This window comes from Polypterus senegalus, chromosome 14, assembly GCF_016835505.1.
Source record: "Polypterus senegalus isolate Bchr_013 chromosome 14, ASM1683550v1, whole genome shotgun sequence".
NCBI classification, from domain to species: Eukaryota; Metazoa; Chordata; class Cladistia; order Polypteriformes; family Polypteridae; genus Polypterus; species Polypterus senegalus.
In genome coordinates this window covers 137,287,447-137,313,607 of record NC_053167.1, presented here as the reverse complement: position 1 = coordinate 137,313,607, position 26,161 = coordinate 137,287,447, and positions in this window count along the sequence as shown.

The window sequence follows — 26,161 nt, the reverse complement described above, 5'->3', positions numbered from 1 at the left end:
GGAAGACGAATTGGCAATCTTCATATATAATATCTTCCTTTTTTTCCTGAGGAGTTCCATCACCTCTAACTTAAATGATAATCGTTCAAAACGGACTATAAAAGATCTTGGTCGGGTCTGACGGTGTTTGATCAGCGTCGTGTAAGCCGCTGCTATCTCAGATTCTGCTTTAAAGTCGCCCCGATTATTTTAGAAAAAGTTCAGTTCGAATTTCACGGGTTTAAACTTTCTCGATTCTCCGGCAAGCCTTCAATTCTGACATTATACCTTCTATTCCCATCTTCTAAAGCAGCCAGTCTGTCTCCAAGTTTTTCTCCGAGTTTTTACATTCGAACTGACATTTACTGCTCTTTCCTCGGCACTGGCAGCTAGATGTTCGGCTATTTCGATCCGATTCGTGAATGTCTCACTAAGATGCTCCAATCGATCAGCAAGCGTGCTCAGTTTAGCGAGTTTTTCTCAATGCGCTCTTCAATTTTACCCAGCACCTGTCGAAGTTCAAGCTGTACCTCTTGGAAGCCTTTCATTTGCCTGTTGGATTTCCTGTCGCAGACATTCATTGGCCTGTTTCATCTCCTGTTTCAGTCTCTCATGTGCCTTTGCCGTTGCTTTCTCATTAGCCTTCTCGCTTTTCTTTATATCTTGCCTGAGGTCAGCGAGCAACACTTTCAGTTCAGATAGCTCAAATGTGCCTTCTTGTACCGTAGATGAAGCAGCAGACTCTGCTGAAGCGGTGTCCCGCTGCTCCAGTCCCGCGTGATTGCGTAACTGAAGCCGCGGACCTCCCGCCTTTTCCAGTTTCAGGTAATCCTCTCCAATCGGCGAGCTATCCACATCTGCACTCACGATCGCACCTTCGCTCCCCTTTTCGCTCTCAGCAGGCGGCGATGTAGCGGACCGTGGTCCCGAGGAGTCTGTACTTTCGCCCATCTGATCCAGGTCTGTCTCTGAGAGGCCGTATCTCGAACTAGGGCTTGCTGATCGCAGCTTGGATGTAGCTTTAGTCTTGATTCTTTCGGACCCCCTTCTTGTTGGCCATGTTTATATGTGTTTACATATACTGTAGCGGTCCCTCTCGGGTTGAATAAATACAGGATATCTCAGAATAATAAGCAAATAATATGAAAAATAGCACCACTGCTAGCGGAGCTCCACTTCAGACGTCCATCTCTGCATCGGACGAGACCAAAGTTGTTGCTGATAATTAACACACAAGCTGACACACTCAGGTTCAAATTACGGGTAATTCAGGGAGACTGTCCACACCTGCATCCTCTTTGATTGTGTTCACTGTCTGTGTATAAAAAGTCCATTTACATTCATGCAGAGCTGCACTGACTTTGCTGGATACAGAGCCATGGGGAAAGCAAAAGAACTTCCAAAGGACCTACGAGAAAAGATTGCTGATTTATATAAATCGGTTAAAGGATATAAAAAGATATCTGGAGACCTGAAAATGCCTGTCATTAGTTCTCAGAGTTAGGGGGGGGTCTGTAAGTCACCAAGCCACAGTCAGGTAGACCAACTGAGATTTCAGCCACAACTGCCAGGATCATCTGTCGAGCTGCCAAGAAAAACCCACAAGCCACTTCAGCTGAGATAACAGGTTGCTCTCCAAACAAGTGGTGTTGCTGTGTCAAGATGCACAATAAGAAGGTTCTTGAACAGAAATGGGCTTCAATAAAAGAGCCTTCACCGTGCCAACACCACAAAACAGCCCACTCACGATATGCCAAACAGCATCAAGACGAGCCTCAAAAGTGCTTTGGAGTGATGAGGCCAAAATTGAACTTTATGGTCACAACCATAACAGCTGTGTTTGGAGAGGATGTAACAAGGCCCATGATGAAGAGTACACCATCATTACTGTGAGGCATGGAGGTGGACCTCTGATGTTCTGGGGGTGTGTGAACTGCAGCAGCACAGGTAACTAAGTGACTGAATTTTCTGCAAATAAAGTGTGCTCCCTGAAAAAGGTGTTATACACATAGCAGATTTCTCTGCCAGTAGGGGGCACTATATACACAGAAGGACCATTGAATTCACTAAAAATTGGAGGTTGTCCCTGTAAAAGATGCTAGATACTCAATGGACAAGGGCATTTCCTAGCATGACATCCATACCAAATGTATCCACTATGAGGGCACACTGCCTGGAATTTCCTAACAAGCCATCTATATCAAATGTATTCACATGGGGAGTACACTGTCTGGCATTTCCTACCAAGACATCCATTCCAAATGTATAAACTAGGAGGGCACACTACCTGGCATTTTCTAGCTTGAATTCCATGAGAAATGCAGGCACTGGCAGCCTTCATTCACTAGGTTACCACATTGCCTGGCATTTCCTAGCAAGACATCTATACCAAATGTATTCACCTGGCGGGGCACACTGCCTGGTATTTCCTATCATCACATCCATACTAAATGTTTAAACTAGGTGGCCACACTACCTGGCATTTCCTAGCATCACTTCCATACCAAATGTATGCACTAGCGGTGACACCGCCTGGCATTTTCTGCCATGACTTCCATGACAAAGGCAGGCACTAGTAGCCCTCATCCACTAGGTTGCCACACTGTCTGGCATTTCCTAGCAAGACATCTATACCAAACGTATTCATTTTTTTGGGAGGCACACTGTCTAGCATTTCCTAGCATCACTTCCATGCAAATTGCAGGCATTAGCAGCCATCATTCACTAGGTCGCTGGATCACCTGGGGTTTCCTAGCAAGACATCTAAACCAAATGTATTCACCTGGAGGGTACACTGCCTGGCATTTCCTAGCATCCCATCCATACCAAATGTATAAACTAGGATGCACATTGCCTGGCATTGTCTACCATGACTTCCATGCTAATTTCATGCACTAGCAGACCTCATCCACTAGGTGGCTACACTGCCTGGCATTTCCTAGCTAGACTTCCATACAGTTTGAGTCTCAGTGGGTGAAATTTAAGATATTAAGAAGCCAAGAATGACATTTTGTTGTCCCTTCCATTGATCATTCATTGATTTTTTTATTTAATTGGTAAATTTTTCAGTGGTCAATCAGTTTTGGACATGGCTGAAGGGTGGGCTGTTATTCCAATTGAGTGTCATGGGGGCAGCACCTATCCCAACAGCACTGGACACTCTGGGATGTTTGGTGCAGGATGTCCTGGGGCTTACATAGCAGATGGTTTTAGTGACCAGACCTGGCACTGAAACTATGGCATATGCAGTAACCACAGAGCACATGTGTGTCCTCATTAAAGGGGGCTTTTGTTGATCCTTTATACTGAAAAATTCAAAGTGGTTTTCAGGCAGCCCTCCTTTCAAGACTGAAATTTACAAGAAGAATTTAAAGCTTGGATGGCTTCTCCAAAACGACTCTGGCACGCATAACCTAAAGACACACACACACACACACAATCTCACACATACATTTTAAATGTAATTGTAGGGTGGCACAAGGGTGAGGGCACTCGGGTTCAACCAGCGAGTTTCTGGGTGTTCTCCTCAGATCCAAAATGGCGTACATGTCAGGTCTCTAAACGAACCCTGGCTTATGGGGTTGGGGTGTGAGTGTGCCCTCTGATGGTCTGGCATCATGTGATGGGATGACTCCAGTCTTGTGCTCGGTGCTGCCAGGGCTGTCCCACCAGTCTGAACTGGAAAGAGCGGGTCCAGAGAATGAAGAGAAGGATATCATCGCCTGCCCTGTAATGGTGTGAAAGTTGCTACAGTACATAAAACAGCCACTCATCTTCAAGCTTTTTACTCCTGGATTCCTGCTGCGTTTCCATTGTCCTCAGGACAACAATAAGACCAGAGAATCTCCGAGCTCCATTCCTGGAGGGGATGACGTTTTGAGAGCGGACCCCACGAATCCATTCTCAACATCTGGAAGGCATTGTGAGAGGAAACCTCACCTTCTAGTAATGGCGACGTAAATCACGGCGCTGTCAGAGCAGCATATGGATACTTGGGGAGGACGACTCACCCTGCGGTGGACGTGTCACGCTGCTGTCCTGACATCTGCATCTTATGTGGATTTACTCCATCTGCAAAAAACCAAAAAAAAAAAAAAAAGAAAGAAAAAGAAAGAGAAGGTTTGGCTTCGGAGTCACAGATGGCCGTGTGGCTAAAGGGACGACAATCAAGACACTGGATTTGCTACGCAGTCTCTGGGCAAGAGTGCAATCAAATGGGCTGGATAAATACCAATGGCCCCAATTGGAAAGGTGGCAATGCATAAGGAAATGAAGAAGACTCGAGAAAGGACCGGAAGGTAAGACAAAGTCAAGGCTTGTAAACGAGAGGCCCAGCCAAATCCAAAACAAAGTCCCCAACTTCAAAGTCAAAGTTCTGATACAAAGTCGCACAGAACGCCTTTGGGTTTTGTCCGCAACCGCGGGTGATGAAGCAGTCAACGTTGCGATCTTCAAGATGATGGCACATTAGACGGCTTCTAGTCAGAGGGGATGTCAAACTTGATGACTGCTGCTGCTGATCTCGTCACCTGAGGATGTCAGATTACACGACAAGCCCTCTCAGGGGTGGGGGTTCACATTTGACAACTCCTTGATGACTTTCCGGCACAGTTTCACATTTTGAAAGTATTGTGAGCATGGCCGTGTACACTGCACCCAACCACACGATGAAACAGCTCGGAATCTCGGTTGGCAACCCCCCAGGCAGACACGTGGTCCAGTCCCATACCCCAGAAATGTTGGAGCCAAGTGTTACGTGGGTGTCTCCTTGGCCTGGTCCAGCCACTCAGATCCTCAGCAATGATGGTTCTGTGAGCCGGATCACCCTCAGGGAATCGCGCGATATGGCCGTACTGCTGTAACTCCCTCACAATGCAGGTAATGTGCCTCATTGGGGACTCCAAACTAGCGGTGCCCATGGATTCTCCACAGAGACACTCATGAAGGAGTCCAGTCTATGTCTCAGGTCACTGGCTAGCATCCATGACTCGCAAACAGGAATCACCTGGGGCCTCATGTATAAACGGTGCGTACGCACAGAAATGTTGCATAAGAACTTTTCCACGTTCAAATCGCGATGTATAAAACCTACACTTTGCATAAATCCACACACTTTTCCACGGTACCTCATGCCTTGTCGTACGCAAGTTCTCCGCTTGATTTTGCAGACTGGCAGCACCCAGCGTCGAAGCAGTGCTACTGTTCCTGTGTGGTTACACCTTATTTTCCTGACACGGCTTTATAAATACACTTAAACTAACCGCATATTGTTTATTAGTGTAACACATCTGATTGTAATTAACTTGTAACAATATAATGGTCCAGGGAACAGCCATAGTATTCCAAATACCAGAACTGCTTTAGCGTTGTTACTCTCACTGCACCTTCTTCTTCTTTCAGCTGCTCCCGTTAGGAGTTGCCACAGCGGATCATCTTTCTCCATATTACTCTCACTGCACCACTCGGAGTACTTATATCACTGTATCTTCAAACTGTACATTTTGAAGAATCGGCGCTCTAAGCTTCCAGATGGCTTAACGTCTATTACAGAGCTGATTGTGTGGCGATCGGTTACTTGGAGAAAGAATAGCAAGGACTGCAGGGGCGGCCATGCCAATATATATTGAATATAAAACAGAAAGAGAAAATAACGACACAGCTAAAAACGCAGCGGCAAATTTTGACAAAAGTTAAACGCTTGTGTCATGAGCACGAGGCGGCTATGCAGTGTGGCCATCCACCGTGCATAAGATATCATATTGACATTGGACTTTCTCTATTGGACAGAGCCGCCCCTGAGTACTGCTGCAATAAATTATTTCATCGAAGTGAAACACATGTTTAATAACGTGCTTTAACTCCTATCATCATGAAAATGACATCACGTATACATCTCAGTATTTTAGTTATTCAGAGAGCTGTAATATCACGAATGTAATGGACTCTGTGTCCTGTCGGAGGAAGAGAGCCGGTTTAAGAAGCAAGTAGTGATTCACACACACAGAGCACATAGAAGATCAAATACAAAACAAAGCATTTAACGTGCTACTTTAATTACGATGTGATTTGAGAAACTGGTTAATTAAACGATTTTAAGATGAAGTTTATGATGTTCTACTTTAATGACAAAATAAACTACGTGATTAAAGTGGAAATGTCGAGATTGAAGTTGACATTTCGTGCTTTTTCCCCACCATGTGCCTTTTTTCTCTGTACCCTAATAAGCTTTCATATGACACTCAGACGGTGGGCTACAACTCTTCTTTTCACGGCAACTTTGATATGCGACTTCTTTTTTATTTCCAGCACTGTGTGATTTTGTGAGCTTTCAAGTTTCTCCAACACGCTATGTCACTCGATCAACTTCCTTTTGTTGATTATACTACGGTTTATTTGAACAAATTGTACGTTTTTCCTTTGCCTCCACTTGGTATTCGCTGAAATTCTTATATTTTCCCCCGTGCTTTTCCCATTGTCTTTTCACAGAATGCTGAGCTTAAGGGCGATTTATATTGATTTGCATATTCAAAGAGGCGTAATTCTGAGAGGATTTGGGGCGTTACATAATGCGCGTGCACGAGCGTTAGTTTTCACGCTGATCAGGATTTATGTAGCGGAAGATCGTGGAAGTTGGAGTACGCACAGATTCCTGCATCTGGATTATTCTGTGCGTAAGCACATTTCGGCTTTTTGTGCTTACGTCATGTTATAGTGCGAGTTCTACGCACGGCGTTATACATGAGGCCCCAGGACTCTAAAGACTTGGACCTTTGTTATTTTGCTGAGATATCGGGAGCGCCACACATCCCTTTCCAGCCACCTCATGACCCCCCATGCTGTCCCAATCCGTCCACTGACTTCATAGGAAGAGTCACCAGAGACGTGAATGTCACTGCCGAGGTAAGTAAACCTCTTAACGGGGTCGACACTCTCTCCTGCTAAAGGCCGTGCCCAAGAGGTCATTAAAGACAAGGCTCTTTGGTTTTTATCAGGACACTCGGAAACCCAGACACTCAGACTCCTCACTCAGTCTTTCTCGAGAGACCCAATCAGATCCTCCTTTGACTCCACGAACAGCATCGTCGAGAAAGTCAAGATCAGTGAATCTTTTTTCACCAACAGATGCACTGGGCATTCTGCCTAACATGAATGTTTTAGTTTGTTTAAGTCAGTCTTTATGGTTGTTTAAAGGCTTCATCTTAGAGGATTCAACGCAGTGGTCTTGAGGTATTCACTTTCATTCCATCATTCAAGCATCAGAGCTGACTGCTCAGGACTTTGATCAGGTGGTGCCAATGTAATGGAGCTTAATTAGCATTCTGTTTACAGCCATCCAGTATAAATAGCTTTTTATTTTAATTTGATTGTGAGGGCCAATAGAAGGAAGCCTAGGGATATATTCTTCTTCTTCTTCTTCATCTTTTGGCTGCTCCTGTTAGGGGTTGCCAAAGCGGATCATCTTGTTCCATATCTTCCTGTCCTCGTCATCTTGCTCTGTCACACTCATCACCTGCATGTCCTCTCTCACCACCTTCTCTTAGGCCTTCCTCTGTTCCTCTTACCTGACAGCTCTATCCTTAGCACTCTTCTCCCACTATACCCATCATCTCTCTTCTTCACATGTCCAAACCAACACAATCTCGCCTCTCTGATTTTGTCTCGCAACCGCCCAACCTAAGCTGACCCTCTAATGTCCTCATTTCTAATCCTGTCCATCCTCGTCACACCCAACGCAAATCTCAGCATCTTTAACTCTGCCACCTCCAGCTCTGTCTCCAGTGCCACCGTCTCCAGTTCATATAACACTGCTGGTCTCACTACCGTCCTGTAGACCTTCCCTTTCACTCTTGCTGATACCCGTCTGTCACAAGTCACTCCTGACACTCTTCTCCACCCACTCCACCCTGCCTGCACTCTCTTCTTCACTTCTCTTCCACAATCCCCGTTACTCTGTACTGTTGATCCCAAGTATTTAAACTCATCCACCTTCACCAACTCTACTCTCTTCATCCTCACCATTCCTCTGACCTCCCTCTCATTCACACATATGCATTCTGTCTTGGTGGTCCTACTACTGATCTTCATTTCTCTCCTCTCAAGAGCATATCTCCACTTCTCCACGGTTTCTTTAACCTGCTCCCTACAACCTGGTCATTCTGGTCCACTAATCATCTAATGTACCTAATTGGCTATCTCTCTCACCCCTTCACCACCTAATAGGTCATGTGTGGTGAGTGTACTGGTGCAAAAATGGCTACCGTCACATCATCTGGATGGATCCTGCACATTAGTGGTGATTGAATTGCCTCCCCACTCACTGTGTAAAGCGCTTTGAGTAGTGAGACGAGTGGTGTATACATTTTATTATTATTATTATTATTATTATTATTATTATTATTATTATTATTATTATTATTATTATTACAGTGGAACCTTGGATCACGACCATAATTCATTCCAAACCTCTGGTCGCAACCCGATTTGGTCATGACCCGAAGTAATTTCCCCCATAGGATTGTATGTAAATACAATTAATCCGTTCCGGACCGTACAAACTGTATCTAAATATATATATTTTTAAAGATTTTTCAGCACAAAAATAGTTAATTACACCATAGAATGCACAGTGTAATAGTAAACTAAATGTAAAACCATTGAATAACAGTGAGAAATCCTTGAACAGAGAAAACTAACATTGCAGGAGTTCACGCTACAGCCTTACGAACCGCTCGCTGTGAACACTTTGTTTAATAAACAACCAAGAAGACTAACCTTGCATGAGTCGAGTTCTGGCATGAAGGAAGTGAGCAGGAAGCTGGGTGGAGAGGAGGTTACAGTTTTGAGGTAGAGTCCCTCTGCGCGATGCACGTCTGACCGAGGACAATGTACTGTACAGGGAGATACTGAACACGTGCGGTAATCATCGGCGTGTATGAACTGGAAGGGAAATGAAATAGTGCACATAGAGTGCGAAAGCACGCACGTCTGAGTGAGGACAATGCAACACGTGCGGAAATCATCGGCGCGTACGAACCGGAAGGGGAAACTGGCGTGTTCGTTAACCGAGTGTATGGTCGTGAATAAATGCAAAAGTTTGGCAAAATTTTTGGTCATAACCCGATTTGTACGTGTTCAGAGACATTCGTGAACCGAGGTTCCACTGTATTATTATTATTATTATTATTATTATTATTAAGAAACTAGAACTAAGAGTCTGTAATGAAATAATTATTTCTAGAGTTCTTCCATTATAAATTGAAACCACTACCACTTCAAAGGTGATGGTGTCACACACGTGCACATGGGAGGCAGCTAAGGGGCTCAGAAGAAGGTAATTCCCGATCAGACCAGGGGGTGGCGGGGTGTGCTAACCCTTTCACCGTTATGCCTGCAGACCAAACACAGGAAATTCTGCCTCATTGCGAATACAAAGACATCACTTCCAGTTCCGCCTCCCAAGAAGTCGCAGCCTGATGGCCTCATTCCAGGTTCAGGTCCCAAGATCCCTCCTCTTCCTGCCGTTCAACTATATATCCTGTGCAGTTCTGTTTTGGACTCTTGTCTGTACAGATCATTTTTCTCAACCTTTTGTCTCATTTCGCAGACAATTGTCAAATAAAACGGGGGGCTGCCCCAAACCTCTTTGTGTGTCAAGGCTTGATTATTTACCCCAACGTATTCGGTACGTTTTAAGGTGTGAACGACAAAAAAACACAAAGAAAAGCAATCAAGGGGTTGGGGAATTCCCCGTATAATGTCTGGCTTCGTGGATCGGTTGTTTGAATTTGAAATCCGGTCATAAATGGTACAAGAACACATTCGACAAAGACATGGAGTTCTCGGAGGTGTTTAATAGAGGAGCAAACGGGAAATTGAACGAATACAAAACAGAAGTGAGTTGTCAGGAAAAGGTGGAAGTGACGTCTTCTTCGGTGGACGGGGAAAGACGTCTGTAGCTGCGGGTGCGTAAGGCGGGATCGAGCATGGGCAAAATGGGTGCCGAAAGAAATCTCTCAATCCAAAAGTTTTTTTTTAAAGATTTAGTGAAAATTCAAAGCAAATAGTGCACACAAGAATAAAGAATAAAAGGCTGTTACACACGTAGAATAAAATGCAAAAAAATGAGAAAAAATGTGTCTTATCTAAACTTAGCTTTTCTTGTCAAACTTTAGTTATTTCTATACTTATGCTTCTTCTTCAGTACACTTTTAAACATACGGCGCTGCACACTCGATAGAGCATGTTGTCTATCACGGTACTTGGCACCTAAGGCGCGGTTTAAAACCGTATGCCCTCAACGCCTTACATCTGGCAAGGCAGGTCACTAACTGAGTATAATGTTTAGTAAGAGTGGCTAGAAATAGAATATGAGGTGTGATCAAAAAGTACAGTGAATATTGATGCAGAGCAACATCCAAGAGCAACGGCAAACAATTCAATGCCGGTTCTGACATGTCCATCCTAGAGCCGAGTTTGTGACCAGGTTCAACTCGTTTGATACTGTCAGTCGTTTGTGAGAGTGTGTTTTTCAAGTTTGTCGTTAATAACGGATATCGAGCAACGCATTAACATGAAATTTTGTTTCAAACTGCAAAAAGCTCAGGAAACCCATCAGTTGTTAAAATCGGTTTATGGTGACACTGCACCGACAATTAAGACCGTTTACAAGTGGTTTAATCAATTTCATAATGGATCTGACTCAGGTGAAGACGAGAAAAGATCAGGACGTCCTTCAATATCAATAGCCGAGGAAAATGTTAAAACGGTTTCATTCTTCAACGTGACAACGCTCCTTGTCACACATCCCTTCTTGTATGATGATTTCTGTCGAATAAAAACATTACGCTGTGTCCGTATCCACCTTATTCGGCGGATCTGGCATCGTGCGACTTCTGGCTGTTCACTAAATTTAAAATGACCACGAAAGGCAAACGATTTCAGTCCATTGAGAAGACATCCAACCAGCCACGACAGCCCAACTAAAGACACCCTCGAAAGAAAACTTCCAGAACTGATTCACAAAGTGGATTCGAAATGGAGGAGAGTATTATGAGGGTGACTAGTAGTTAACGTTTCGTTTTTAAAACATTCAACGTATTTTTTGATCACTCCTTGTATACCAAATCAATTCAACTTATGGGGGTTATAAGAACCTCCATACACTAATATATAGGCAAAGATTTAATATAACTTAAATAACTAGGGAATTACTCTTACACATCTGGCCCCTAATTGTTTATGCTAAGGGCAAAAATCAATTACTTTAAAATAACAATCTCTATAAAATGTATTTCCAGTTAACCAAACCCGGGGGTTGTGGAGCGAAGCGAGCAGGGGGCAGAGCCCCCTAGCTTTAGTAATAAAAAACAAAATGTAGACATGAAGTATATAACGTGTGAAGCCCGAAGTCCAAATACCAAATAAACACTTTCACAAAACGTACAACTATAACAAAACCAGTGCGCTTTTATTCAAGAAAAAAGCATAGCTAACCTTTACAAGTGCCATAAATTTACACCGGCTGTTACAGATTCAAATCAAATGTATGTTTTTATTCTAAAATAGTAAGAATAAGAGCAGCTCACTTCTCAAAGACTCCTCAAGAGGTGTCCGGGGGTTGAAGCCATGAATTTTTGATTACCAATCAGCACTTCTTACCGCTGCGCCACCAAAGCGGTCATATCAAATGCGTGTCAATGTCGTACCCTAACGCGGGTTCTTTTTCTGCAGTTATATTCTTGAATAAAAGCGCAATTCTTTTATCATACTTATACCTTTTGTGAAAGTGTTTATTTGATATTTGGACTTCACACATCTTACGCTTCCTGTCTACATTTTGTCAATTATTACTAAAACATGAAAAATGTTTCTGTTTTATCGATGTGTTTACATAGATTGTTGTAGACACGGAACACACATGAAATGCATGTGTTCCAAATAACGATATAGTATTTACTCTAGTCTATACAACTCTAAGCAACTGGCACGCAGGTGAACAGACTTTGTGCGGTGGTGGAGGGATGTGATAGCAGGCTGCTTGCTGCTTATCGACACATTTACAAGACAAAAGACGCTGATGGAGAGGTGCGAAGGGATTTAAGGTGGGCCGGATTTACAATTTTTTTCATAGGCTTCGGTAATTGTAGCGTTAAAATTTATGAAATATGCAATTTCATGTGGCAAACTAATATATCCCATGATTGTGAAGAAATACGTTTGACTTGAAAAATATCAAGCTTATCCATTAAGGCTTAGAAGAAAACCTTTCACTGTAACCCTTTCAGTTTATCTACCGTATAATAAGAACTTGCTTGGTCTGCATATTGTATAACTGGTCAGAACCTGCTAAATGAGGAACTTGGGGTCTTCTTAACAGACACATTAACCACAGGTTGGGGTCTGCAAGGGCAAAAGATACATTGTGCTGCAACACAAGGACACTCATTGGAAGAAGCTTTGAAGCTTTCAGAAATGTATGTCAGTGATGATGAGGTAGGGGACCCCCAGACTCTCTAGATAAGCCCTTAGTATAGAAATGGAGAAACCAGCCAACTCTTAGCAGGCCTGTAGAGTTAAAGTGAGATTGACTGTCTGAGCTTTTAACTCTCCAGCTGGTTCATTAAGCTTTTAACTTTTTAGCGGCCCTTGATGGCCGTGTGGCACGCTGATAGTCCATCAAAACAGCAGCGCCGAGGAGATTAGCTCTTAGCGGAGTCACCAATTAGCAAGTGCAGTAATACATTAGGGAAATGACAGCGCACGGCAAGCAAATGTCTCTCTCGATAATTAACTGTGGGAAAATATTTATTTGTAACAAGTCACGTTCTTCGAGTTCCATCACCCGTTCGCATCTGTACTTTAGCAGAAATGTCATACACTTGTCATAAATTTGAAAAAAAAATCTAAAAATTGGGCTTCTACATCCAAAAACAGGCATGTACAACCAGACAGAGCTAGGCCTCAAAAACACTCAGTAGATCTGGCCATGTAACTTAAGAAACTGGCTGTGTGGTATGAACACCTAAGGGCCAAAGCCTAGAAAAATCTGCAAAGGGAGAGGGAAGAGCAGAGCTTTAACAGACCTTGATAATTTCTTAATAATAATAATACTAAAAGTAATAATAACTATGCCACAATATGGCAACAGCTGGGTGTTCAAATGATGGACACGTGGTACTAGCACACACTTGATGCGATCATTGATACTGGACACTGTGTCATCATGTGAGACAAGACCATTTCCACAGACTGTACCATCACAAGAAGAGCATGTCGTGCATTTTCATCGATGTGCGTCAATTACTTCAAGAACTCAGAGAACAACACCAGGTACAAAGACCTCGAGACTGAAGTCAGACACATGTGGAACACTTGGCCAAGAGTTGCACCAATAGCTGTAGGTGCCCTGAGAACCATCCTGACCAGTTTCCAAGAGCAGCTCTAACAACTACTGTGTAGAGCCAACGTGAAAGGGATCCAGAAAATCTGGTCAGGTTGACCTCTGGCAAATGCACTAGTGTATCTTAGTGAGCTGAGAGGAGGGTGGTAATAATAATAATAATAATAATAATAATAATAATAATAATAATAATAATAACAATAATAATAATAATAATAATATTTGTAGTGTCACACATATACATTGTAGGATTTCCTTACAGGCTCTGTCAAGGTATGTAATAACATTCCGGGACAAGAGGGGGCGCTATCACTAATGTCATCTCCTTCTATCTCCACAGGACCAAGAAACCACCCACTGAGAGCAACTGAATCTGCCCCTTCCGGTTCACTCTCCATAAAACCTTAGGCTTGGCCAGGTGGATAAGTGATTTTTGGCAAGAGCAACCCACTGAATCGAGTTCCTCAGATGCTTACCAAAACTTGTGGCTATCAGCCCTGATATTTAGGGGGCAAGTACACCAAAGATTGTCTATTTTTGTTGAATTGTTGGACATTAAATGATACAACTCCATTTTGTGGAGCTGTGATTCCTGTACCAGGTCACAGTAGATAGATAGATAGATAGATAGATAGATAGATAGATAGATAGATAGATAGATAGATAGATAGATATGAAAGGCACTAAATAATAGATAGATAGATAGATAGATAGATAGATAGATAGATAGATAGATAGATAGATAGATATGAAAGGCACTATATAATAGATAGATAGATAGATAGATAGATAGATAGATAGATAGATAGATAGATAGATAGATAGATAGATAGATTGATGGATATGTATGGCTAACCCTGCATATTGAAAGTACACAAAAGGAGTTAAAAGAAAGGTGTTTTTACAGTGCAAGTAAGCCGAGTCATCATGAGATCAATCAGACTACCAAAAATGGAGGTGGTTTTCATTAAGAAGCAGTTCTGGGACGAAGACGCAGGGCGAAACTGGATAACTCCAGAAGTCACATCATGGATGGTAATCCGTTAATCTTCTTTTCAGCACAAGGGATTGGACGGTTAATAGACAGCGCCCCCTCTTGTCTTGTTGGAGAATTACAATCACCAAAGCCCTTAGGCTGCTCCCCAAGTGTGACAATTCATAGAACTTTATTTGTCCCCAGGGGGATAATTGGCTTTTTAAGTAGATAAGTAAATAAATACATAAATTAATACACACTTTGGTCTGATCACACAGTGGAATGACTATAAAGCAAGAAAAAATCAAAAGAAAGAAAAGCTCTGACTTGGCTGTCATAGTCACAGTGAGACATTATTACTGTTGGTATAAAGGAGCCCCCGTCGTGTATCTAGACACAGTTCTGCTGAAAGATTTGTTGGATGAAAGTCCTCAGTGTTGGTGTGTCACAGAGAAAATGTGCAGCATTGTTCATAACGGCACTTAGCTTTGCTTAAATTCTCTCCTCCACTATGTGGGTCCGGAGTGTGTCCCATAACTGAGCTTGCCCTTCTAATCAGCTTGTCGATTCAGTGGTCTGCTCTTAATGTGATGTTACAGTATCAGCCCATCACAGGGTTGTAGAAGATGTGAAGGATGTCACTTACAACATTAAAGGAGGCTCTTTGTTACGGCAAAAGTTAATTACCAGTTCGCTGGTTTTGCTGATATTAAGATGTTGACAATTATCTTTGCACCAAGAATGAACTTTTCCACCTGACTTCTCTCCTTTGTCTCATCCCTAATTTCAATGTGGGGTGTATTGGAGAAAAGGGCAAAGATATTAGAGAAATGAGTAGATAAGTGCAGAATCATCTGAGAATTTCTGCAGGTGACATGACCTGGTGTTATACAGTATTTATATTCTGAGGTGTAGAGAGTGAAGAGTGGAGGAGACAGGCCTGTTTCTTGTGGAACAGACACACAGTCCTACCAAGGAGTAGCGTTGTTGCTTATGCAGATGATGTTGTCTCCACAGATTGTGACCTTTGGATTGCACTCAAATGAGTTGTTGTTGAGTGTAAAACAGCTGTGAGGACGAACTGCCCATCCAAGTCTGAGGTGAGGGGTCTCTCTCTTTTTCTCAGAATTGTGTGTTGCTCTCTCCACTATCATTAGTGATGGAGCTGAAGTATCTTGGGATCTTGTCATTGATTGATGGAAACAAGTGAATGTAAGTTTTACACGCTGATTGGAGTGCCTGTAGCTGTGCTGCCAGTGCTGTACCGGTCTATGTTGGTGAAGCGAGAGTTGGGTCTGAAGATAAAGATGTTAGTTTACCGGTTGACTGGTTGATCTTCATCCCTATCCTCACCTAAGGCCATGAGCTGGGGGTAATGGCTGAACGAATAAGACCACAAGTACAATCGACACAAATGAGGTTTCTTCTCAGAGTGGCTACCCTGACACTCTATGACAGGATGAGAAGCTCAGTGATTTAAGATTGAAATCCAGATTGAGTGGAGGCATTTGTGGTGGTTTGGGCATGTGAAAAGGATGCCCCTCACCCCTGGTATCTCCCCTTAGAGTTGCTCCAGGCACGTCCCAACCAATTGGAGAATCTGAAGCAGGTCTCAGGACACAATGGAGGGATTATAAGTCATGGTTAACTTGGGAAAAACCTTGGAATTCCTCAGACAGAGAGCAAATGTGCAGCTGGGGTCAAGGAAGTCTCAGCTGACCTGCAAGGTCTTCTGCCATTGTGACCCTCACTGGAGAAAACGGTCTGAGAAGATGAGTTGAGTTATTGAAAAATCTGAGTTAACACTTCTAGGCCTGTGCAGGTTTGAAGCCTGCATTTTGAGTTGGGGTTAAGCTGCCAGAACTGGGTGCCAGGCAGGTCTAGTGGGTGGCATTTTGAGATCTGCGCCCATTTTTGTGCCTTTCTGTGACAGGATCATACCATCACCCTGGATCTCTATCGTGAAAAAGCAACCACACTATATGCTCCCGCACAGAATCGAAAGACAAGAGCAGAGGTTTTAATGGCCTCAAGCAAACCCCAGATGTTTCCATTAAATGAATAAATCTATCTCTACATTTTATTATTATATATATTTATTTTTTTTGTGGAATGCCATCAGCACAGGCTCTGATCCTGGATTAATGACAGCATAGCAATTATTTGTCCAACTAATGGTCCCCACTAATACATCAAATCAATCCAGGAATCCAAGTAATGCCAGTCCAAAATAATGTTATCCATGCCACGCACAATTATCGGCCATGAAGATGGCTTTTAGCTCAATCCTGAACGTGAAGTGCCCATATCAGCTGAGCCAAGAGCTTTAACAATTGCATTATCTCTCTCTCTCTGGCCCAACACTATAAATTATTATTCCCCAGATTTATATTATTATCTCTACATGACAACGATGTTTGTAGTGTGATTCATTTTAACACTGTGGGGGGGCGGGTGGGCCGAGGAGTGTGGCGGAGCGACAGGTAAAACGGCGCTAATGCTCAAACGCGGCACTCCAAGTTCTCGTGAGATACGAGGATTTTGCAGCATTGCAGCACTTGAGCTCTATCTGTGTATTTAGCAATTTATTTATTTGCAGGCTCAAACTCTGGGAGTTGCAGGGAGGAATCAGACAGAACCGAGGGGAGATCAGAAAGATCGGAGAGAGCTGAGCACAGCAGCAAAGGAAATCTGGCTGTCCACCATGGCCCACGAGCAAAAACCTGAGCAGAGGAACATCAGAAATGTGACAAACAAGAGGAGAACGTTCAGTCCTTCAAGCCTGTTTGTTTTAGCTAATAGCTAAGCTGTTCAAATAGGGCTGCCAACTCTCTTTTTCTGAAAATGAGGACATTTGGGTCGAAAAAATGAGGACATTTGATGCCATAATACGCCCTTTATACTGTCTTATGTTTTTTAGAAATGATATAAACCTTTAGTAGCAGTTTATCACTATAATTGTAATATGATGATGTCATAGATGGCTGGGGTCCTTGCCCGGATGGGACGCTTCTTCCTTGGAAGGTGCCAGGGGAGCAAGTGTGGACAGAGCATTACCTACCTGCTAGATGGCAGCCCCCCTGGGTGGCAGTGGCACTTCGGACTCCCGCAGGGCCTTCATGGGAGATAAAGCTGGATACAGTCCTCTTGGGATCTGGGGGTGCCACCAGTTTTGGTGCTACAGCTGCTCCAGAGCCCATATAGATCATCAGGCACCTGGAGCAATTCCGGGTAACATGTAAAAGGAGCCAGCAGACAGAACTCAGGGGGGAGCCCAGAGTCGGGAGGAGGGAGACAAAGCTTGTCGAGGAGGAGTGGAGAAGAAAAGAGAAATAACAGCATTTATTTTATAGCACATTGTCATACAAAAGATGAAGCTCAAAGTGCTTTACAGGAAGAAGGAAGAGAAAAAAAAAATACAAAAAAAAACAAAATATAAAAATAAAATTAGGCAATACTAATTAAACACAGAATAAAGGTAAGGCTGAGGTGGGTTGGCACCCTGCCCGGGATTGATTCCTGCCTTGTGCCTGTGTTGGCTGGGATTGGCTCCAGCAGACCCCCTTGACCCTGTGTTCGGATTCAGCGGGTTGGAAAATGGATGGATGGATAAAAGTAAGGTCCGATGGCCAGGGAGGATAGAAAAGATGAAAAAAACAACAGATGGCTGGAGAAAAAAAAAACTAAATCTGCAGGGGTTCCAGGCCATGAGACCACCCAGCGGTGGCGCGGTCAAAGTCAATTACCAGTTCACTGATTTTACTGATATTAAGATGCTGACAATTCTCTGTGAACCAAGAAACACGCTCTTCCACCTGGCATCTCTCTCTCTGTCTCATCCCTTGAAATAATGTGGAGTGTATTGATTAAAGGGATATGACACAATGGAGAGAAGTGCAAAGATGGAAGAGAAGTGAGAAGATCAGTTCAGAATCATCTGAGAATTTCTCCAGGTGACATGACCTGGTGTTATACAGTATTTATAATTTGAGGTGTAGAGAGCGAAGAGTAGAGGAGACAGACCTGTTCCTTGTGGTGCTCCAGTGATGCTCGTATCAGACACACAGTCCTACCAAAGCGTAGCGTTGTTGCTTATGCAGATGATGTTGTCTCCTCAGATTGTGACCTTTGGCATGCACTCAAGTGAGTATTTGTTGAGTGTGTAACAGCAGTGAGTACAAACTGCACCTCCAAGTCTGAGATGAGGGGGTCTCTCTTTCTCTCAGAAAAGTGTGTTGCTCTCTCCACTGTCCTAAGTGGTGGAGCTGAGGTAATTTGGGATTTTGTCGATGATCAATGGAAACAAGTGAATGTGAGTTTGATGAAAGTGAGGAGATAATGGAGAGGAGTGCAAAGATGGAAGAGAAGTGAGAAGGTCAGTGTAGAATCATCTGAGAATTTTTCCAGGCGACATGACCTGGTGTTTTACAGTATTTATATTTTGAGGTGTACAGAGTGATGAGTAGAAGAGACAGGCCTGTTTCTTGTGGAACAGGCACACAGTCCTACCAAGGGGTAGCGTCACTGCTTATTCAGATCATGTTGTCTCCTCAGATTGTGAGCTTTGGCATGAGTCATTATTGAGTGTGAGGACAAACTGCACCTCCTAATCTGAGGCGAGGGGTCTCTCTCTCTCTCTCTCTCTCAGAAAAGTGTGTTGCTCTCTCTACTGTCCTTAGTGGAGGAGCTGAGGTATCCACAAGTTAATACACACGCTGTCTCTAGAGTTTCTCCACACTCAATGTATTCCTTGCATCCCCGTTATACCCTCTGATCTCCCATTTCAATTCAGATGCCTCCAATTTCCAGTAAGGCTCTGCTTCGCGATGACAATTAATAAGTCTCAGGGACAGAGCCTACAAAAAGGTTGCCATTGATTTGAGGCAACATTGCTTTTCTCCTGGACAAAACTATACGTTGCATTCTCAAAAGTAATCTCAGTGCACCGCTTGGTCAAATTACAACCAGAGTGCTGAACTGACAACGTCGTATACAAAGAGATCCTTAACAGATAGTTATTGGTATATTTTCCCTTAGTTTAAAAAGGTTTTCTTTTCTTCTTAATAAAAATTTTAAATCAGTACTTTGTCACTGCGAAGCGCAGGGATTTTGCTATATACAGTATATATATATATATATATATATATATATATATATATATATATATATATATATATATATATGTAGATATGTATATATATATATATATATATATATATGTATGTATATATATATATATATATATATATATATATATATATATATATATATATATATGTAGATCTGTATTGTCAGGGATGCCAGGGGCAACGACCCGGCCGGGACACCGTGAGGGACCGGATGTGGTTGTACGTCCACCCTGGATCACGTGGGGGCCACCATCCTGGTTGCTTTGGGGGCCACGGGTTGAGGGCATGGAAGCCCCACCCTGTAGGGGCCCGTGGTCACCGCCAGGAGGCGCCCCAATGCCTTGGGGACCTGTTACCTTGGCAATTCCGCCACACCAGGAAGTGCTGGGGGGAAGATTAAGGAGGACACCCGGTGAGCTGCCTGGAGAACAGCCGGCACTTCCGCCACGCTGGGGCGTGGCCAATGGGGGAGTGTCGGAAACCACCTGGAGCTCATCTGGGAGTGTATAAAAGGGGCCGTCTCCCTTCATTCAGGGCTGGAGTCGGGTGGAAGCAGGACGAGGCAGAAGAGATTGTGGAGGTGGCCTGAAGAGAGGCATTTGTGTAGCCAGGACTGTGTGTTGGGGGTTTGTGTACTTTATTCTGTGTCTGAGTGACACCTAACTTTGTAAATAATTATACATAATAAATACGTGTGGTGGTGAAAAACAACATCTCCGCCTGTCTGTGTCCGGGTCGGCTCCACAGTATATATATGTGTATATATATATATATATATATATATATATATATATATATATGTGTCTGTATGCATGTATGTGTATATATATATATATATATGTGTGTATATGTATGTGCATATATATGTTGATATGTGTGTATATATATATATATATGTACCCTGTATATATATGTAGATGTGTATATGTATATATATAGATATGTGTAGATATGTGTTTATGTAGATATGTATACAGTATATGTATATGTATATATGTGTGTGTGTGTGTGTGTATATATATATATATATATATATATATATATATATATGACAGCAACACTCATAACAGTGACAAAACAATTTACTTTAACAATCATGTTACGTTATTTTTAAAATGTTTCCTTTTCTTTTCATAACTTCTTTAACACACTACTTCTCCGCTACGAAGTGCGGGTATTTTGCTAGTACAGAATAAAAGTAAGGTCCAATAGCCAGGGAGGACAGAAAAAGAAAAAAAAAATACTCTAGACGGCTGGAGAAAAAACAAAAAAAAATCTGCAGGGGTTCCAAGGCCACAAGACCAACCAGCCCCCTCTAGGCATTTTACCTAACATAATTGTTCTCAATCAGTCCTCATGATATTTCAAAAAGAGAAAGAAAAGAGAGAGAGAGAAAAGGAAAAAGAAGGTAATGTGAAACGTTTTGTGCTTTGGACTGTGTTGTGCCTGTGGGAAATGAGGAAGGCGTTTCCCACGAGGTGAAGAAACATTTTTTTTAAAAATGAGTGTTTTTTATCAGTGTGCCTCTTGTGTCTATCTGTGTGTCTGGCATTCCCCTATAGTTGTCACAACAGCCACAATCAGTCACTGGCAAACTAGTAAGCCCTTAAATATTTAGAAAAGGGTGGCACAGTGGCGCAGTGGTAGCGCTGCTACCTCGCAGTAAGTAGACCTGGGTTCACTTCCCGGGTCCTCCCTGTGTGGACTTTGCATGTTATCTGCGTGGGTTTCTTTCGGTTGCTCTGGTTTCCTCCCACAGTCCGAAGACATGCAGGTTAGGTGCATTGGCGATCCTAAATTGCGCGCTGTGTGTGTGTGTGTGTGTGCCCTGTGATGGGCTGGCACATTGCCTGGGATATGTTCCTGCCTTGCGCCCTGTGTTGGCTGGGATTGGCTCCAACAAACCCCTGTGACCCCGTGTTAGGATAAAGCAGGATAGATAACAGATGGATGGATATTTAGAATACATCAAGCCTCTTAATTTAATAGACTTCATTCCTTCCCTTAGTATTTGGATAGTTTAACTGCGTAACTGTGTAACATATGTAAATCCACACTTGTAGTAAAATAAAAATAATTTTACTCTTTTCAATGTACAGTAGTTTATTTACATTTGTCTACATCCTTTTATAATTTTCCACTGAAGTTATTTTTCTCAGTAAATCTGGGCTCTTGGATAAATATGAATAGAAATCTTTACACAGGCTGCTGGTGAAATTGAATCTTGGGAGCATTCGCCCCTCCATTAAATCTGTTCTGCCCTTTCAAAAACAAGGAGTCTGTGAACTTGCACTTTCTTTTTGGTATGATGGGTATTCCTGAATTTATGTAAATGAAAGAATTATGAAAATATTATTAAATTATTTGAAGAAGTGACTTACCTTTCTTGGATAGAGGCCTTGTCATGGCAGAAGGGCTTGCGCGGTCTAGTGATGTTGTCGGGAGCTACATGCTCCTGGTAGGGCTTCCCAAGGCAAACAGGTCTGAGGTGAAGATCCAGACTAACTCAATCCTGAGACCCCACATGGACTTAAAACAAAGATCGGCGCTTCCCTTATCTGGGAAAGGGTACCTGTGGCCCCACCCTGGAGCCAGGCCCGGTGGAGGGGCTCGCTGGCGAGAACCTGGTGGCTGGACCTTTAACCACGGGGCCCACCTTGGCTCAGCCCAAAGGAGCAACATGGTTCCGCTCTCTTGTGGGCCCACCACCTGCAAAAGAGACAATAGGTGTCGGGTGCAATGTGATATGGGTGGTGGCCAAAGGCGGGAACTCTGGCGTTCTGACCCTTGGTTGCCGAAACTGGCTTTAGGGACATGGAATGTTACCTCTCTGGCAGGAAGGAGCCTGAACTGGTGCGAGAGGTTGAGAGGTACCGCTAGATATAGTCGAGCTCACTTCTATGCACGGTCTGGGCTCTGGAGTTGCTGTGGGTGAATGGCGTCGAGGATGGGTGGGCTTGCTTATGGCCCCCCCAGCTCAATGCCAGCAGTTGGGGTTCTACCCATTGGACGAGAGGGTTGCTTCCTGCGCCTTCTAGTTGGGGAAGTTTAGAGTACCCAGCTTTCTTGGAGTCCCTGAAAAACTAAAAAGGAACAAAATTAAAAATAAAGAAAACTTCTGACTATGACAGTCCCAGTCCCTGTGAGGCGCTATACAAGCATATTGCTGTTGGTACAGAGGAGCCTCAGTTGCATTTCTTCACACACTTCTGCTGAATGATTCGTTGGCTGAAAGTCCTCAGTGTTGGTGTCAGCCGGTGGTATGTGCAGGATTGTTCATAATGGCACTCAGTTTTGTCTTCATTTTCTTCCTCCACTACAGTCTCCAGCAGGTCCAGAGTGCATCTCATAACTGATCTTACCTTATTAATCAGCTTGTTTGGTGGGGCTCATCTCCTTGGAAGTTTTTACATTTTATTGTTATACAACATTGAATCCCAGTGGTTATAAATCAGATTTTTTGACACTGATCAACCAAAAAAGACAGTGTTCTCCTCAAGGACAATTAAAATGATGCAAAATCCATAGCTGACTTGATGACTGCCAGTGCTGAGGCTGCAAAGCAACCCCAAACCAGAACATTTCCAAAGCCGTGTTTCACAGTCGCTATGAGGTTCTTCTCCTGAAATGTCTATTGTTACTGTATTCAAACAGCTCTATCTTTGATTCATTTCTCCAGAGCACACTGGTCTTTGTGTAGATGTTCAGTTGGCAAACTGTATTCTTGCAGTCTACGACATCAACTTTTTGAACTTTCTAACCTCTCCTCAATGCAAAATTCCTTCCACTGCAGTTTGTTTGTGGGTTTTCTTGCATGTCCTGCCTGTTTCAATGGGATTCATATCAGGGCTTTGACCAGACCAGTCCATAACCATTCATTTCTTCTTCTTGATGCATTTGCTTTCTGGATTTGCTTGTGTGTTTCAGATCATTATCCTGTTGAAAGGTCCATATCTGGTTCAACATCGGCTTTCAGACAGGGGGCTTCACATTCTCTTCATGAAGACTTTGATACGATGCAGAATTCCTAGTTAACTCGACAGGCCTTGTGGCACCAAAGCAACCTCAGACCATAATATTTCCTTCACCGTGCTTATCAGTTGGTATGACTCTCTACTCCTAAAATGCTGTCAGTCGTGTCTTCTGGTCCTGTGGCCAAGCAACTTTACCTTTGAGTCATCTGTCTAGAGCACATTGATGCAAAAGACACAGGGCCTCATGCATAGCGCCTTGCATAGAATTCACACTGAAACATGGTGCACGGACAAAACTAGAAATGTGCATATGCACAAAAAATTCAGATGCATAAAACTGTGCGTAAACAAAGTTCTACACACTATCCCTTTATAAATCTCAATCAATGTGAATTTTAATGCACATACACCTGTCTGCACCTCGCCCAAAATATGCAAATCAATATAAACAGCCTTCTGTTGAGTGCTTTCTTAAAAGACAATAGCAAAAGTACAAGGAAAAAAAAAAGAAGAATTTCAGCAAATGTGAAATGGAGCTTGTGCTCAGTGAACTGAAGGCAAAGAAAAACGTACAGTTTGGCGGCTTAAGCAGTGGTATAAGCAACAAAAGGAAACTGATGGAGTGTCACAGTGTGGCGAAGACACTCAAACGTTCAAGTTCAGAAAGTCGCACAGTGCCCAAAATAAAAAAAAAAGCGGCAAGATATCTAAGTCGCCGTGAAAAGGCAAGTGTCTGAGTGTCAAACGGAAGTGTATTAGGGTGACAGAGAAGAAAACAAAATGGGACGTTAAATGCTTCGCATTCTAAGTGTTCCCAACTCAATCATTAATTGCTATGTGCTTCTTAAATGGGTTTTCTATTTATGCTGACAGGAGTGCACAGGCAGTGATCACCACACAGAATACATTAACATTCATGATATTACAGCTTTCTGAACATTTTAGAATACTAAGATGTATACTTGATGTAATAGATAGATAGATAGATAGATAGATAGATAGATAGATAGATAGATACTTTATCAATCCCAAGGTGAAATTCACAACTTTAACAGATTTTCAGTTAGGATGAAACGCACTAAAGTGTGTATTAAACATGTGGGGACACGGTGGTGCAGCGGTAGCGATGAGCTGGGGCCCCATCCACGATTGTCCCTGCCTCCCACAAAATGCTTGCTGGGATGCCCGCGACCCTAGATGGAATAATCTATTGCAGCAGTACTCTCTCTGTCAAACGTACATCAACCCCAAATTCCTTTCCTACCATTTCTTTCTCCATGTAACCAATCGGCACACAGTCAGGGCCGGATTAAGACGATATTGGGCCTGATGCTGCAGCGTAAAAGCCCATTTTTCTCACCGCTGGTGCCTTCGACACTCACCGTACAGGCGCACTCAGACCGACCAAGGAGCCTTTAATTGCTTGCGTCGCAACCAGCCAGCCTTTATTGAACATGAATAATAATAACGACATAGTATGGTAACAACTCGAGATTAACATCAAACTATCTAACATCAACATTCAATAGCAAATGTCTGAAAAGTGCACTTAATACAGAAAACCTAACAATGAAATACACCAAATTTTGCAATTCTCTTACTAAACAGAGTAAGAAAAAATTAATTTGTAGAGACATTGGGTCAAAGTGACTCAGTTCAGGCTCTTAAGGGTAAAAATTTGTCCACAATTTAAATTTCATAATAGACCAGAATCAGAATCCTTTTGAGGATTTTAAAAATTCTAAACATCCATGCTAGTCAAGAGGCCGCCTTTTAGTTTCACCTTTACAGATAACCATTTAAGTAGCCATCGATTTTTACTGTGCAACTAACTTTCAAGGTGAAAAATTTACTACGTGGCACTTACCGAACAATAATAAAGTGGCAAGAATCCCCAAGATATTGCAAAAAATGCAGCTAAATTACTAAGTAAACTGTTAAACGTAAAATTGATAGCATTAACTTGAAATATTTGGTAAGAAATAAACACAACAACGTTATAGTTACGTCACAGCACAAAGAACAATAGTAACTGTATAAAAGTAACGCTGTGTCTAGGCATCTGAAAGATGGACTTCAAATTTCATTGTAAGAATTATTTTGAGGTTAATATAGCAAAGGAAAACTGTTCAGCTTCCGGAAAATTCTCGTCTGTTTTCATCTGGGCCTATTTCAGGACTGGGCCTAATGCTGCAGCATCAGTAGCACCCACCTTAATCAGGCCCTGCATACAGTTAGTGTCTGTAATAAATGTAAAACCATTTGTAGGCTTAGAAAGGCGATTTTTTCAAAACTTAAGGAACATCGAAAAATCTTCCTTATACATTGTCACACACGCGCACATGGGAGGCAGCTAAAGGGCTAAACAGAAGGTAATTCCATGCCGGACCAGGGGGTGGCAGAGTGCACCGATCCTTTCTCTTTATTCCCTGTTGACCAGCCACAGGAAGTTTCTACCTGGACCTGATGGTATCACTTCCAATTTTTTTTCTGGGGCCCGATGGTATCACTTCCGGTTTCTTTTCAGATGACATCACTTCCGGTTTCTTTTCAGATGACATCATTTCTCCTGTCCAGCTTTATAAACGCTCATATTCCGCCTGTTACCTAACTTCTGTCTTGGACTCGTGTCTGTAAAGACCTATTATTCAATTTTGCCTTTCTGTCAGCCAAACTTTCAAGTATATGGGGTGGCAGCCCCAAA